The 14,369-nt window shown below is 41.8% G+C and overlaps 1 protein-coding gene across 3 annotated transcripts in view; it reads right to left on the minus strand.

Moving 5' to 3' along the window:
* Positions 1-14,369, minus strand: part of LOC106583024 (ataxin-7) — a 45,306-nt gene that overhangs the window by 27,391 nt on the left and 3,546 nt on the right. For all 3 annotated transcript variants that reach the window (XM_045705503.2, XM_014166763.3, XM_014166762.3), the window contains one exon: positions 265-364. The gene's annotated coding sequence lies outside the window, so the exon portion shown is untranslated. The remainder of the gene's footprint in view (positions 1-264; positions 365-14,369) is intronic.

Consider the following 14,369-nt stretch of genomic DNA (forward strand, 5'->3'; position numbering starts at 1 on the left):
GCATCAGCCTAAGTTAAGGCATTGGCTCTTCAGGTCTCAGCTTAAGTTAATCATATGCAAGCTTGGTCGTCGTACCGCTTCTGTTACATTTACTAATGTGGTATCAATATCTTATTGAGATTTTGTAATGAAATGGCCGCTGAAAAACTGCAGACCTGAGAGTAGTCTGATTGTAGCTATGTTGCAAGACTGTGGAGTGAGTCTCAAGATTGATGTGTAGAATTTGAGTAGAAATACAGGGTATTGTGCTTACTGAACACTTACCTTGTCAAATGTGGAAAAGGGAACACAATCTTAACTGGATCAGTAAAACCTCATCGGTTTGGGTGATCTCTGGTCGCTCCACACAAGTTGTGGAAGGAATCTGGTTGAGATAGAGAAAGAGACGAGTGGGAAAAGTTAGTATTAGGTTCATTGTTTTCCTTGTCTTGATGCCGTAATCACCGTTTAGGGAATTACGGGGTTGTCTGTCTGGAAGATAACACCGCCTCCAATGCTCCTGGTGGATCTGGCTGTGGCTCTGTGCTCGGCAGCTTTCAAGCTAGCACATGAGCTACTTATGGAGCTCCTCGCCGCAGCAGAGTAATCCAATCCAATAAGCACTATCCCTGGTTAACCACTCCAGAGCCCTGCAGTTTGCAGCGCAATAATCCCTTTCAAAGATTAGGAAAAAAAACAACACTAAAATCATTTTCCCATTAAAACATATTTTGAAGGGGGTGGGGGTTGGGGGGCTTGAGCCATCTAACTTAATTGGACACAGGAAACCAATTCTTTCCACTAGAACAACTGTCGCAAACTGTAGGCTATTAATGTACCACACATTAGCCTAATGAGAAAGCAATAAAATTATTTGGAAAATTAAATACAGAACAGTAATAGCAATTAGGCCTACCATTTCAGTTTTGTACACAAAAGCATTGTAAACATCAGTATGCCCAGAACTAACTTCAATAAATATTGTCTTTTTTTTTTTTTTTTTTTTACTAATTGTAGGCTACTCATCAATTCAACACAATGTGAATAATGAAAACAGTATTACAAAGTTAAGACATAATATAGGTGTCAGTGGTGAATGTGAAACCCTTTAGGGCTGACCCCAATTAGTTGACTAGTCAAGTCTTGGGTCGTTAGGCTGTTGGTCGACCGAGATTGTGTATATATTGCTACTGCTTGACTAAAACACACTACCGTTCAAAAGTTGGGGTCACTTAGAAATGTCCTTGTTTTTTAAAAGAAAAGCAATTTTTTTGTGCATTAAAATAACAACAAATTGATCATAAATACAGTGTAGACATTGTTAATGTTGTAAATGACTATTGTAGCTGGGAATGGCAGATTTTTGATGGAATATCTACATAGGCGTATCAGCAACCATCACTCCTGTGTTTCGATGGCATGTTGTGTAAGCTAATCCAAGTTTATCATTTAAAAAGGCTAATTGATCATTAGAAAACCCTTTTGCAATTATGTTAGCACAGCTGATAACAGTTGTGTTAATTAAAAAAGCAATAAAAGTGGCCTTCTTTAGACTAGTTGAGTATCTGGAGCATCAGCATTTGTGAGTTTGGTTACAGGCTCAAAATGGCCAGAAACAAAGACCTTTCTTCTGAAACTTGTCAGTCTATTCTTGTTCTGAGAAATTAAGGCTATTCCATGTGAGAAATTGCCAAGAAACTGAAGATCTTGTACAACGCTGTGTACTACTCCCTTCATAGAACAGCGCAAACTGTCTCTAACCAGAATAGAAAGAGGAGTGGGAGGCCCAGGTACACAACTGAGCAAGAGGACATTAGAGTGTCTAGTTTGAGAAACAGACACCTCGCAAGTCCTCAACTGGCAGCTTCAGTAAATAGTACCCGCAAAACACCCGTTTCAACGTTAACAGTGAAGAGGCAACTCCGGGATGCTGGCCTTCTAGGCAGAGAACATTATTTTGCCCATCTTTATCTTTTCTTTGTATTATCCAGTTTGAGATATGGCTTTTTCTTTGCAACTCTGCCCAGAAGGCCAGTGTCCCGGAGTCGCCTCTTCACTGTTGATGTTGAGACTGGTGTACTAAGAAAGTTCTTTGTTTCTTGCCATTTTGAGCCTGTAATCGAACCCACAAATGCTGATGCTCCAAATACTCAACTAGGCTAAAGTTTTATTGTTTCTTTAAATCAGGACAACATTTTTCAGCTGTGCTAACATAATTTCAAAAGGGTTTTCTAATAATCAATTAGCCTTTTAAAATGATAAACTGATTAGCTAACACAACTTGCCATTGGAACACAGACGTGATGGTTGCTGATAATGGGCAACTGTACGCCTATGTAGATACTCCATTTTTTTTTTTTTTAATCTGCCGTTTCCAGCTACAAGTCATTTACAACATTAACAATGTCTACACTGTATTTAAGATCAATTTGATGTTATTTGAATGTGCTTTTCTTTCAAAAGCACAACATTTTTAAGTGACCCCAAACTTTTGAATGGTAGTATATATTTATTTATTTATATACACTATGAACTAACACATATGGAATCATGTAGTAAGCAAGTGTTAAACAAAGACCAAGTCCATATTATGGCAAGAACAGCTCAAATAAGCAAAAAGAAACGATCAGACATTTGACCGGTGGAAATCTGTCCTTTGGTCTGATGAGTCCAAATTTGAGATTTTTGGTTCCAACAGCCGTGTCTTTGTGAGACTCAGAGTCGGTGAACGGATGATCTCTGCTTATGTGGTTCCCACAGTGAAGCATGGAGGTGGTGGTGTGGGGTGCTTTGCTGGTGATACTGTCTGATTTATTTAGAATTCAAGGCACACTTAATATAAGAAATCTGTGGAGTGGTTGAAAACTCATTAAAACTCATTTTTCAACCACTCCACACATTTCTTGTTAACAAACTATATATAGTTTTGGCAATTCCGTTAGGACATCTACTTTGTGCATGACACAAGTAATTTTTCCAACAATTGTTTACAGACAGATTATTTCACTTATAATTCACTATATCACAATTCCAGTGGGTCAGAAGTTTACATATACTAAGTTGACTGTGCCTTTTAAACGGCTTGGAAAATGCCAGAAAATTATGTCATGGCTTTAGAAGCGTCTGATAGGCTATTTGACATCATTTGAGTCAATTGGATGTGTACCTGTGGATGTATTTCAAGGCCTACCTTCAAACTCAGTGCCTCTTTGCTTGACATCATGAGGAAATCAAAAGAAATCAGCCAAGACTTCAGAAAAACAATTGTAGACCTCCACAAGTCTGGTTCATCCTTGGGAGCAATTGCCAAACGCCTGAAGGTACCAAGTTCATCTGTACAAACAATAGTACGCAAGTATGAACACCATGGGACCACGCAGTTGTCATACCGCTCAGGAAGGAGAAGTGTTCTGTCTCCTAGAGATGAACGTACTTTGGTGCGAAAAATGCAAATCAAATCCAGAACAACAGCAAAGGACCCTGTGAAGATGCTGGAGGAAACAGGTACAAAAGTATCTATGTCCACAGTAAAACGAGTCCTATATCGACATGAGCTGAAAGGTCGCTCAGCAAGGAAGAAGCCACTGCTCCAAAATCGCCATAAAAAAGCCAGACTACGGTTTGCAACTGCACATGGGGACAAAGATCGTACTTTTTGGAGAAATGTCCTCTGGTCTGACGAAACAAAAATAGAACTGTTTTGCCATAATGACCATTGTTATGTTTGGAGGAAAAAGGGGGAGGCTTGCAAGCCGAAGAACACCATCCCAACCGTGAAGCACGGGGGTGGCAGCATCATTTTGTTGGGGTGCTTTGCTGCAGGAGGGACTGGTGCACTTCACAAAATAGATGGCATCATGAGGATGAATAATGATGTGGATATATTGAAGCAACATCTCAAGACATCAGTCAGGAAGTTGAAGCTTGGTTGCAAATGGGTCTTCCAAATGGACAATGACCCCAAACATGCTTCCAAAGTTGTGGCAAAATGGCTTAAGGACAACAAAGTCAATGTATTGGAGTGGCCATCACAAAGCCCTGACCTCAATCCTATAGAAAAATTGTGGGCAGAACTGAAAAAGCGTGTGCGAGCAAGGATGCCTACATACCTGACTCAGTTACACCAGCTCTGTCAGGAGGAATGGGCCAAAGTTCACCCAACTTATTGTGGGAAGCTTGTGGAAGGCTACCCAAAACGTTTGGCCCAAGTTAAACAATTTAAAGACAATTCTACCAAATACTAATTGAGTGTATGTAAACTTCTGACGCACTGGGAATGTGATGAAAGAAATAGAAGCTGAAATACAGTGGGGCAAAAAAGTATTTAGTCAGCCACCAATTGTGCAAGTTGTCCCACTTAAAAAGATGAGAGAGGCCTGTAATTTTCATCATAGGTACACTTCAACTATGACAGACAAAATTAGAAAAAAAATTCCAGGAAATCACATTGTAGGATTTTTAATGAATTTATTTGCAAATTATGGTGGAAAATAAGTATTTGGTCAATAACAAAAGTTTATCTCAATACTTTGTTATATACCCTTTGTTGGCAATGACACAGGTCAAACATTTTCTGTAAGTCTTCACAAGGTTTTCACACACTGTTGCTGGTATTTTGGCCCATTCCTCCATGCAGATCTCCTCTAGAGCAGTTATGTTTTGGGGCTGTCGCTGGGCAACACGGACTTTCAACTCCCTCCAAAGATTTTCTATGGGGTTGAGATCTGGAGACTGGCTAGGCCACTCCAGGACCTTGAAATGCTTCTTACGAAGCCACTCCTTCGTTGCCCGGGCGGTGTGTTTGGGATCATTGTCATGCTGAAAGACCCAGCCACGTTTCATCTTCAATGCCCTTGCTGATGGAAGGAGGTTTTCACTCAAAATCTCACGATACATGGCCCCATTCATTCTTTCCTTTACACGGATCAGTCGTCCTGATCCCTTTGCAGAAAAACAGCCCCAAAGCATGATGTTTCCACCCCCATGCTTCACAGTAGGTATGGTGTTCTTTGGATGCAACTCAGCATTCTTTGTCCTCCAAACACGACGAGTTGAGTTTTTACCAAAAAGTTATATTTTGGTTTCATCTGACCATATGACATTCTCCCAATCCTCTTCTGGATCATCCAAATGCTCTCTAGCTAACTTCAGACGGGCCTGGACATGTACTGGCTTAAGCAGGGGGACACGTCTGGCATTGCAGGATTTGAGTCCCTGGCGGCATAGTGTGTTACTGATGGTAGGCTTTGTTACTTTGGTCCCAGCTCTCTGCAGGTCATTCACTAGGTCCCCCCTGTGTGCTTCTGGGATTTTTGCTCACCGTTCTTGTGATCATTTTGACCCCACGGGGTGAGATCTTGCGTGGAGCCCCAGATCGAGGGAGATTATCAGTGGTCTTGTATGTCTTCCATTTCCTAATAATTGCTCCCACAGTTGATTTCTTCAAACCAAGCTGCTTACCTATTGCAGATTCAGTCTTCTCAGCCTGGTGCAGGTCTACAATTTTGTTTCTTGTGTCCTTTGACAGCTCTTTGGTCTTGGCCATAGTGGAGTTTGGAGTGTGACTGTTTGAGGTTGTGGACAGGTGTCTTTAATACTGATAACAAGTTCAAATAGGTGCCATTAATACAGGTAACAAGTGGAGGACAGAGGAGCCTCTTAAAGAAGAAGTTACAGGTCTGTGAGAGCCAGAAATCTTGCTTGATGTAGGTGACCAAATACTTATTTTCCACCATAATTTACAAATAAATTCCTAAAAAATCCTACAATGTGATTTTCTGGATTTTCTTTCTCATTTTGTCTGACATAGTTGACGTGTACCTATGATGAAAATTACAGCCCTCTCTCATCTTTTGAAGTGGGAGAACTTGCACAATTGGTGGCTGACTAAATACTTTTTTGCCCCACTGTAAATCAATCATTCTCTCTACTATTATTCTGACATTTCACATTCTTAAAGTAAAGTGGTGATCCTAACTAACTTAAGACAGGGACTTTTTACTAGGATTACATGTCAGGAATTGTGAAAAACTGAGTTTAAATGTATTTGGCTAAGGTGCATGTAAACTTCCGACTTCAACTGTAAACTGTATATATCTTAGAGGCACCGTATGGAGAGTGTGACGCAATAGCGGAGAGTCCAGAGGCCAAATCTAACTGTGTACCGCATCGCCATGCACCTCCCAAATTTTTTAACATTGCGCAGGGCTCTGTATAACTTCGCATTGATATGATTGGTTGACAATAGGTGGGGGCGGTACATCCTGTAGAAAACACAATCTCACTTCCTTGACAACAGCTCTGCACTGCTCCACGAAGCGCAAGAAGTATGAATGCCCTGACTTCTGCTGAGGCAGCATCACCGTAAATGCTGCATGGCCAATGCACTTCTCTCTTCAGAATGCGCTCTCTCCCGCCAATTTGTGCACATTCATTGTTTCATAACTTCATTGTGTAAATTCTTTGTTAATGTATATCAATTCCCCATTACATATACCAGTAGTACATTTACCGTTAATTCCTATAAATGTCTAATCTAAAAAAAAATACTTTGGTTACGGTTATTTATGTTAATGCCTTCAATATAATTATTCGTCATCCCCTTATCATTGTCGGAGTGGACACGTTTGCAGAGTGCACAATCTATGATGCACTTGTGAGAAACACGTTTTGGTTTATTTTATTCTATTTGGGAGTTTGTCAATTTAGTCATCTTTTGTTTGGAGCACTCCTGTCAAATGTTGAGTTAAGACGCACATTCATAGAAGTAGACCTATAGAAGTATATAGCCTCGTTATTGTTATTACTTTTAATTAAATGTTTTACTTTAGTTTATTAGTAAATATTTTCTTAACTATTTCTTGAACTGCATTGTTGGGCTTGTAAATAAGCATTTCACGGTAAGGTCTACACCTGTTGTATTCGGCTCATGAGAAATCAACATTTATTTGATTATAGGCTACCCGGCGTGCACATAAATGTAGACATATAAATGTACCAATTTGGGGATCTGATAGTATTTCTGATTGGCTTAACACACCACCACTTATGATCTGGGGAGCTCCTCAAAGGAATGCTTGCAGGTTGAGGTGAAGAAAACAAACAAAGTCTGTTTTTACATCCATTGAGAATTATTTGAAAAATCTTCCCAGTTCTCTCCCTTTCGATAACCACTCAGCATGAAAGGGAAACATGGCATGCTCTGATCCAGTGGAAACGTCATAAAAGAGGCCTACCGGATTACTTCTTATCAGTGCTTGACTTGGACTTAAATAGGTTCCGGTACTCATTTTGAGTGCTGGTACTCTTTATATTTAGGTGCAGGAGCTCCACAATATTTTTGAGCTAGTATTCTATAAGAGGGACAGGAGCTCAAGCAGTAGAACATTTGAGGTGTTGGTACTCAGCTCTGGTGAGCTCCTGCCCAAGTCAAGCACTGATTCTTATCCCTTGTGCAAATAGCCAAGCTTTGGGCTGGACCCAAAGTTAATAGTTGATACAATGTTTAAAGTTTGTTGCAAACAGCCCATGTGTAGCCAATGTGATTTATTGGACATTTATTTTTATCAGGTTATTTTCTACATGCAGGTTGCAATGTTTTTATTTGTTGGCTTTATGTAGACTACTTTGACATAGAAGTACCGTTACTTTTTAGGTTTATCATTTTCATTTGGATAGAATTTTGAATAACCACATGACAATTATTTTGAGATATGAAGACTTAATTATAAATTAAATTGTTTCACGAAAATGTGCATATGAAAACCATAACTGGCATGTCGATCGGTAGAAATGATAAGATAAATTTGCATTTCACATGAGAAAGGTTGACGACTCCTCGTGTAGCCTATTACCGGCAACTTCAGGAATGTAATGGCAGAATCTGCAAAAGCGAGGCGAATAGTTGGGTCAGGCTAGATTTTTTCTCTTCTGGTTATCTAGATCTCTGGCGCCCTCGAGGCATTAGTCTTATGTCATCAAACCGTAAGCTCAATGCATATAGTTGATTTTATGAAAACGCATAGGGTGTGTCTATATATGGGAAAATACACGTTTAAAATGTTCTACCAATCGCTTGGTCAAAAGAACAGACGACTTTCAGTCAACCAAGTTTTGTGTTGTTATTGGGGATTGCCCTAAAACACTGAGATTTAGAGCCTTGTTTGTTACAGTGACAATAATCTGGATTAATTTCCACTATAGCTGGGGGTGGGAGGGCCAAGAGACCTGAGGTGGCAGAACAGAGTGCTCGGGTTGGGGTGTAGGGTTTGAGCTGAATGTAGGGAGGGGCAGTTCCCCTTGCTGCTCCGTAGGCAAGCACCAGGTCTTGAAGTGGATCCGTGCTTCGACTGGAAGCCAGTGGAGTGGGCGGAGGAGTGGGGTGAGATGGGACAACTTGGGAATGTTGAATACCAGGCGTGCTGCGGCATTCTGGATAAGTTGCAAGGGTTTGATGGCACAAGCGGGGAGCCCAGCCAACAAAGAATTGCAGTAGTCCAGATGGTAGATGACAAGTGTCTGGATAAGGAACTGCAATGCTTCCTGTGTGAGGAAAGTTCATACTCTATGGATGTTGTAGCATGAACCTACAGGGGTGAGTCACTGCTTTGATGTTTGCAGAGAATGATCAGGTGTTTTCTAGGGTCACGCCAAGGTTCTTGGCGCACTGGGAGGGGGACACCATGGAGTTGAGAGGTCTTGGAGCGGGAAGATCTTCCCCAGGAGGAAGAGCAGCTCCGTCTTGTTGAGGTTGAGCTTGAGGTGGTGGGCCGACATCCAAACTGAGATGTCTGCCAGGCACGTAGAGATTTGTGTTGCCACCTGGGTGTCAGAAGGGGGTAAGAAGAAAATAAGTTGAGTGTCATCTGCATAGCAATGATAGGAGAGACATCATTTGTGAGGATATGAAGGAGCCGAGTGACTTGGTGGATAGAGAAAAGAGGAAAGGGCCTAGAACCGAGCCCTGGTGTGAGAGGACCTGGTGCAGACACAAATCCTCTCCACGTCACCTGGTAGGTGCGACCTGCCAATATGAGACGCCCAGCCCTGAGAAGGTGGAGAGGAGGATCTGATGGTTCACGGTGTCGAAGGCAGCAGATAGATCTAGGAGGATGAGAACAGAGAGTCAGCTATGTCAAAGTGTAGAGCCTCCATGACACAGAGGAGAGCGGTCTCCGTTGAGTGAGCCGTCTTGAAGCCTGACTGGTTAGCGTCAAGAAGATCGAGAGAGGTAGTCAGAGACAGCACACTCAAGTGTTTTGGAAAGAAAAGAAAGAAGAGATACCGGTCTGTAGTTTGATGTCAGAGGGGTCGAGTGTTGGTTTCTTGAGGAGGGGAGCGACTCTGACCTTCTTCAAATTAGAGGGCAAGCAGTCAGGGATGAGTTGTTGAAGTGAGGAATAATATAAATTATAATAAATGCTATTTAGCAGACGCTTTTATCCAAAGCGGCTAACAGTCGTGCGTGCATACATTTTACGTATGGGTTGTCCCGGGAATCAAACCCACTACCTGGCGTTACAAGCGCCATGCTCTACCAATTCAGCTACAAAGGACCATGGGAGGTCTCCAGAGATGATCTGGAGAAGGGAGGAGAGAAAAATATCAATGCATTGGGTAGTTCTTTGTGAGTGGGACCAGTGGACTCAATAGGAGTCAATGAGAAGCGGATGTTGTCAACCTTCTTTTCAAAGTGGCTGACAAAGTCGTCCGCAGAGAGGGAGGAGAGACGGGAAGGAGGATTAAGGAGGGAGGAGAAGTTGGAAAAGAGTTTCCTAGGGTTAGAGGCAAAAGTGATAGAAAGTGGCTTTAGCAGCAGATGCAGAGGAAGAGAAGGTAGAGAAGAGGGAGTGGAAGAATGTTTTCTTCCATTATCGTTCAGCTGCACATACTAGTGAGGCCTGTACACATCCTTAAATCAGAATATAGGCCTAGGCTACATAATAACTTCAACTAGCCTAGGCCTACTAGGCTAAGTGTAGTAGAAAGGCTGGGCGATATATACAATTAATTTTTATTAAATCCAATGTATATTTTAGCACAATGTTACAAATCCCTGTATCGCAAGAATATACACTGCTCAAAAAAATAAAGGGAACACTTAAACAACACAATGTAACTCCAAGTCAATCACACTTCTGTGAAATCAAACTGTCCACTTAGGAAGCAACACTGATTGACAATAAATTTCACATGCTTTTGTGCAAATGGAATAGACAACAGGTGGAAATTATAGGCAATTAGTAAGACACCCCCAATAAAGGAGTGGTTCTGCAGGTGGGGACCACAGACCACTTCTCAGTTCCTATGCTTCCTGGCTGATGTTTTGGTCACTTTTGAATGCTGGCGGTGCTTTCACTCTAGTGGTAGCATGAGATGGAGTCTACAACCCACACAAGTGGCTCAGGTAGTGCAGCTCATCCAGGATGGCACATCAATGCGAGCTGTGGCAAGAAGGTTTGCTGTGTCTGTCAGCGTAGTGTCCAGAGCATGGAGTTGCTACCAGGAGACAGGCCAGTACATCAGGAGACGTGGAGGAGGCCGTAGGAGGGCAACAACCCAGCAGCAGGACCGCTACCTCCGCCTTTGTGCAAGGAGGAGCAGGAGAAGCACTGCCAGAGCCCTGCAAAATGACCTCCAGCAGGCCACAAATGTGCATGTGTCTGCTCAAACGGTCAGAAACAGACTCCATGGGGTGGTATGAGGGCCCGACGTCCACAGGTGGGGGTTGTGCTTACAGCCCAACACCATGCAGGACGTTTGGCATTTGCCAGAGAACACCAAGATTGGCAAATTCGCCACTGGCGCCCTATGCTCTTCACAGATGAAAGCAGGTTCACACTGAGCACGTGACAGACGTGACAGAGTCTGGAGACGCCGTGGAGAACGTTCTGCTGCCTGCAACATCCTCCAGCATGACCTGTTTGGCGGTGGGTCAGTCATGGTGTGGGATGGCATTTCTTTGGTGGGCCGCACAGCCTTCCATGTGCTCGCCAGAGGTAGCCTGACTGCCATTAGGTACCGAGATGAGATCCTCAGACCCCTTGTGAGACCATATGCTGGTGCGGTTGGCCCTGGGTTCCTCCTAATGCAAGACAATGCTAGACCTCATGTGGCTGGAGTGTGTCAGCAGTTCCTGCAAGAGGAAGGCATTGATGCTATGGACTGGCCCGCCCGTTCCCCAGACCTGAATCCAATTGAGCACATCTGGGACATCATGTCTCGCTCCATCCACCAACGCCACCTTGCACCACAGACTGTCCAGGAGTTGGCGCCACCTCATCAGGAGCATGCCCAGGCGTTGTAGGGAGGTCATACGGGCATGTGGAGACCACACACACTACGGAGCCTCATTTTGACTTGTTTTAAGGACATTACATCAAAGTTGGATCAGCCTGTAGTGTGGTTTTCCACTTTAATTTTGAGTGTGACTCCAAATCCAGACCTCTATGGGTTGATAAATTGGATTTCCATTGATTATTTTTGTGTGATTTTGTTGTCAGCACATTCAACTATGTAGAGAAAAAAGTATTTAATAAGATTATTTCTTTCATTCAGATCTAGGATGTGTTGTTTAAGTGTTCCCTTTATTTTTTTGAGCAGTATATTTTTTATGAATTTTTTTATGAGCATTCTGTCTTTTTGGTCTCGTCTCCTTTGCTCCTTCTGTGCTGTGTGCACTTTCTCAGTTGCACACACAGACACCAAGCCCCTTCCCCTGCCACTCACAACAACGAAAGAGAACTTCTTCCTCTCTGACAGCAAGCGGTTTAAACTCGCTATTTGCATTTGAGGGTTTGGTCCAACAGAATAGGTCATATTAACACCGAAACACATTGAGACATTATTTTACGGTAATAGAGGAGAAGTTACCCTTTTTATGTCTCAACTCCCAAAAAGTAGAACAGAGAAGTCCCTACAAAAAACAGGCATATCAATTAACATGATTGTGGAAAATGAATGCTCAGTTTCTGTCACTGCTACCTGTACCGCGCAGCCTTTTAGCCACAGACTGTCATGTGCTAGCTGTCTAGTCTGTGTTTTATAAATGTGCAATGAGCATAACATTGGAAACTTGTTCTCATTCTGACAAATATGCATCTTCTTAACCAGGTAGGCCACTTGACTTCAATATCTAAACAAAGTGAACAGGCTGTTGTTCAAACAGTAGGAGACAGACAGGAGGGTGTGTTCATAACAGTTCAACCGTTCTACCTTGTTAGCAAGCAAATAGATCCAAGTTGGCTAGACATTAAATCAAGATTAACTGGTTACTCACTAGCACGTGGGCTTGTGCTTGAGAGTGTTTATGAGAGCTGTGTTAATGTTTTCTATAATGCCTGCTACAAGAAGTTGGTCATTACTAGTGGATGTGCATTATGCATGGTTCTGGTTACATTTGTTTTTTAAAAAAACTATCATTTTTCTTTGACAATCTTGATGGCCAGATCAGTGATTATTGGGAAAAAAAAGCAGGTTTGTCAGTCTTATGGATGTGGGAGGCTTATATTTAGTATAGATATAATTTTAGATGCAGTGTATTGACCTTTAAGCATGCAACAAAGCTTATTTCGAGAAACCAAAAGTAAAAAAAATAAAACATTTTAAAGATATACATCATGAATCGTCCATATGTCTTTTTTTTTTTTTTAACAGAGATACGATTTTTAGGGCATATCGCTAAGCCCTACATAGTAAGGAACATAGTGTAGGTTCCATTAGCAATGATAGGAGAGACCTTACCTCATGGTTCTGTATGGCTCAATTGGTAGAGCATGGCGCTTGCACCACCAGGGTTGTGTGATCAATTCCCAGGGCCACCCACATGTAAAATGTATGCACGCATAACTAAGACTCTTTTGATAAAAACGTCGCTAAATGGCATATTATTATTAGAGGAGTTAAGCCTAGTTCATTCAAAAGCCACATTTTCCAAATTGTACAACTAGCAAGAAGGCCTAATCATTTTGAAATCCGGAGAGCCAAAAAATGCCTAAGTTAGTTTGTTTATTTACTGGTTCGCTAGCATTAGCTGCATTAAGTCTACATGCAAATTAATAGTGAGAGTCACTTGGGTCGTTCCACCTCTAAAAGCACAAGAAAAAGGATTTGACACACACCCTCTCAGATTGTTCTGAAATCACTTATGAGAAACATAAGATTAGCATTCATTCGATATTGTTTCGATTCCAATATAATTTTATCTCTAACAAATTAACCTAATAGATTGCACCCAAATTGGCCATTTTAATTCATATGATTCATGTCATATTTAATAAATATCCAATTTGGACCAAACTTTTTTCAAAACAATGAGTTAGACATGAGGTATCCAAAGAAATGTCAAAAGCCACCCAGGGACTCCCACACCCACAACGAGTATGTAGTATCACTTCTCTATGTCTGACAAGTAGTTGCGGCTCGGAGTACTGTTTCTTCATGTATTCTCAGTGAATTTGGTGCTGTTTTTTCCCCTTTAGTCAAATTAAGTTAGGTTTATGTCCCATCCTACCTCCTGATGTTACTATGTCCTAACCACTAGATGGTGCTGCTTCCTCTATTAGGTGAAAAAGGTTTTAAGAAATACCCCCTTCAAATGTTAAAGGGATATTTTTACCCTGTAAGCAGCCTATGGACAAGTTATGACAGCAACCCATGCTTTGGTTTCGTTGGCCACTGTGTCAAATTCTAACTTTTTAGCATTTGTGGCAGAAATCCAATGCAAGTCAATGGTACCTATATTAGTATTTTCACACTTCATTTTTTTTTTTTTTTCACCAGGTGGGCTAGTTGAGAACAAGTTCTCATTTACAACTGCGACCTGGAAAAGACTAAAGCAAAGCAGTTCGACACATACAACAACACAGAGTTACACATGGAATAAACAAACATACAGTCAATAATACAGTAGAAAAAAGTCTATATACAGTGTGTGCTAATGAGGTAAGATAAGGGAGGTAAGGCAATAAATAGGCCATGGTGGCGAAGTAATTACAATATACCAATTAAACACTGGAGTGATTGATGTGCAGAAGATGAATGTGCAAGTAAAGATACTGGGGTGCAAAGGAGCAAGATAATAAATACAGTATGGGGATGAGGTAGTTGGATGGGATATTTACAGATGGGCTACGTACAGGTGCAGTGATCTGTGAGCTGCTCTGACAGCTGGTGCTTAAAGCTAGTGAGAGAGATGTGAGTCTCCAGCTTCAGTGATTTTTGCAGTTCGTTCCGGTCATTGGCAGCAGAGAACTGGAAGGAAAGGCAGCCAAAGGAGGAATTGGCTTTGGGGATGACTAGCGAGATATACCTGCTGGAGCACGTGCTACGGGTCAGTGCTGCTATGGTAACCAGTGAGCTGAGATAAGGTGGTGCTTTACCTAGCAGAGACT

Source organism: Salmo salar, chromosome 22 (genome assembly GCF_965601325.2).
Source record: "Salmo salar chromosome 22, fSalSal1, whole genome shotgun sequence".
Classification (NCBI taxonomy): Eukaryota; Metazoa; Chordata; class Actinopteri; order Salmoniformes; family Salmonidae; genus Salmo; species Salmo salar.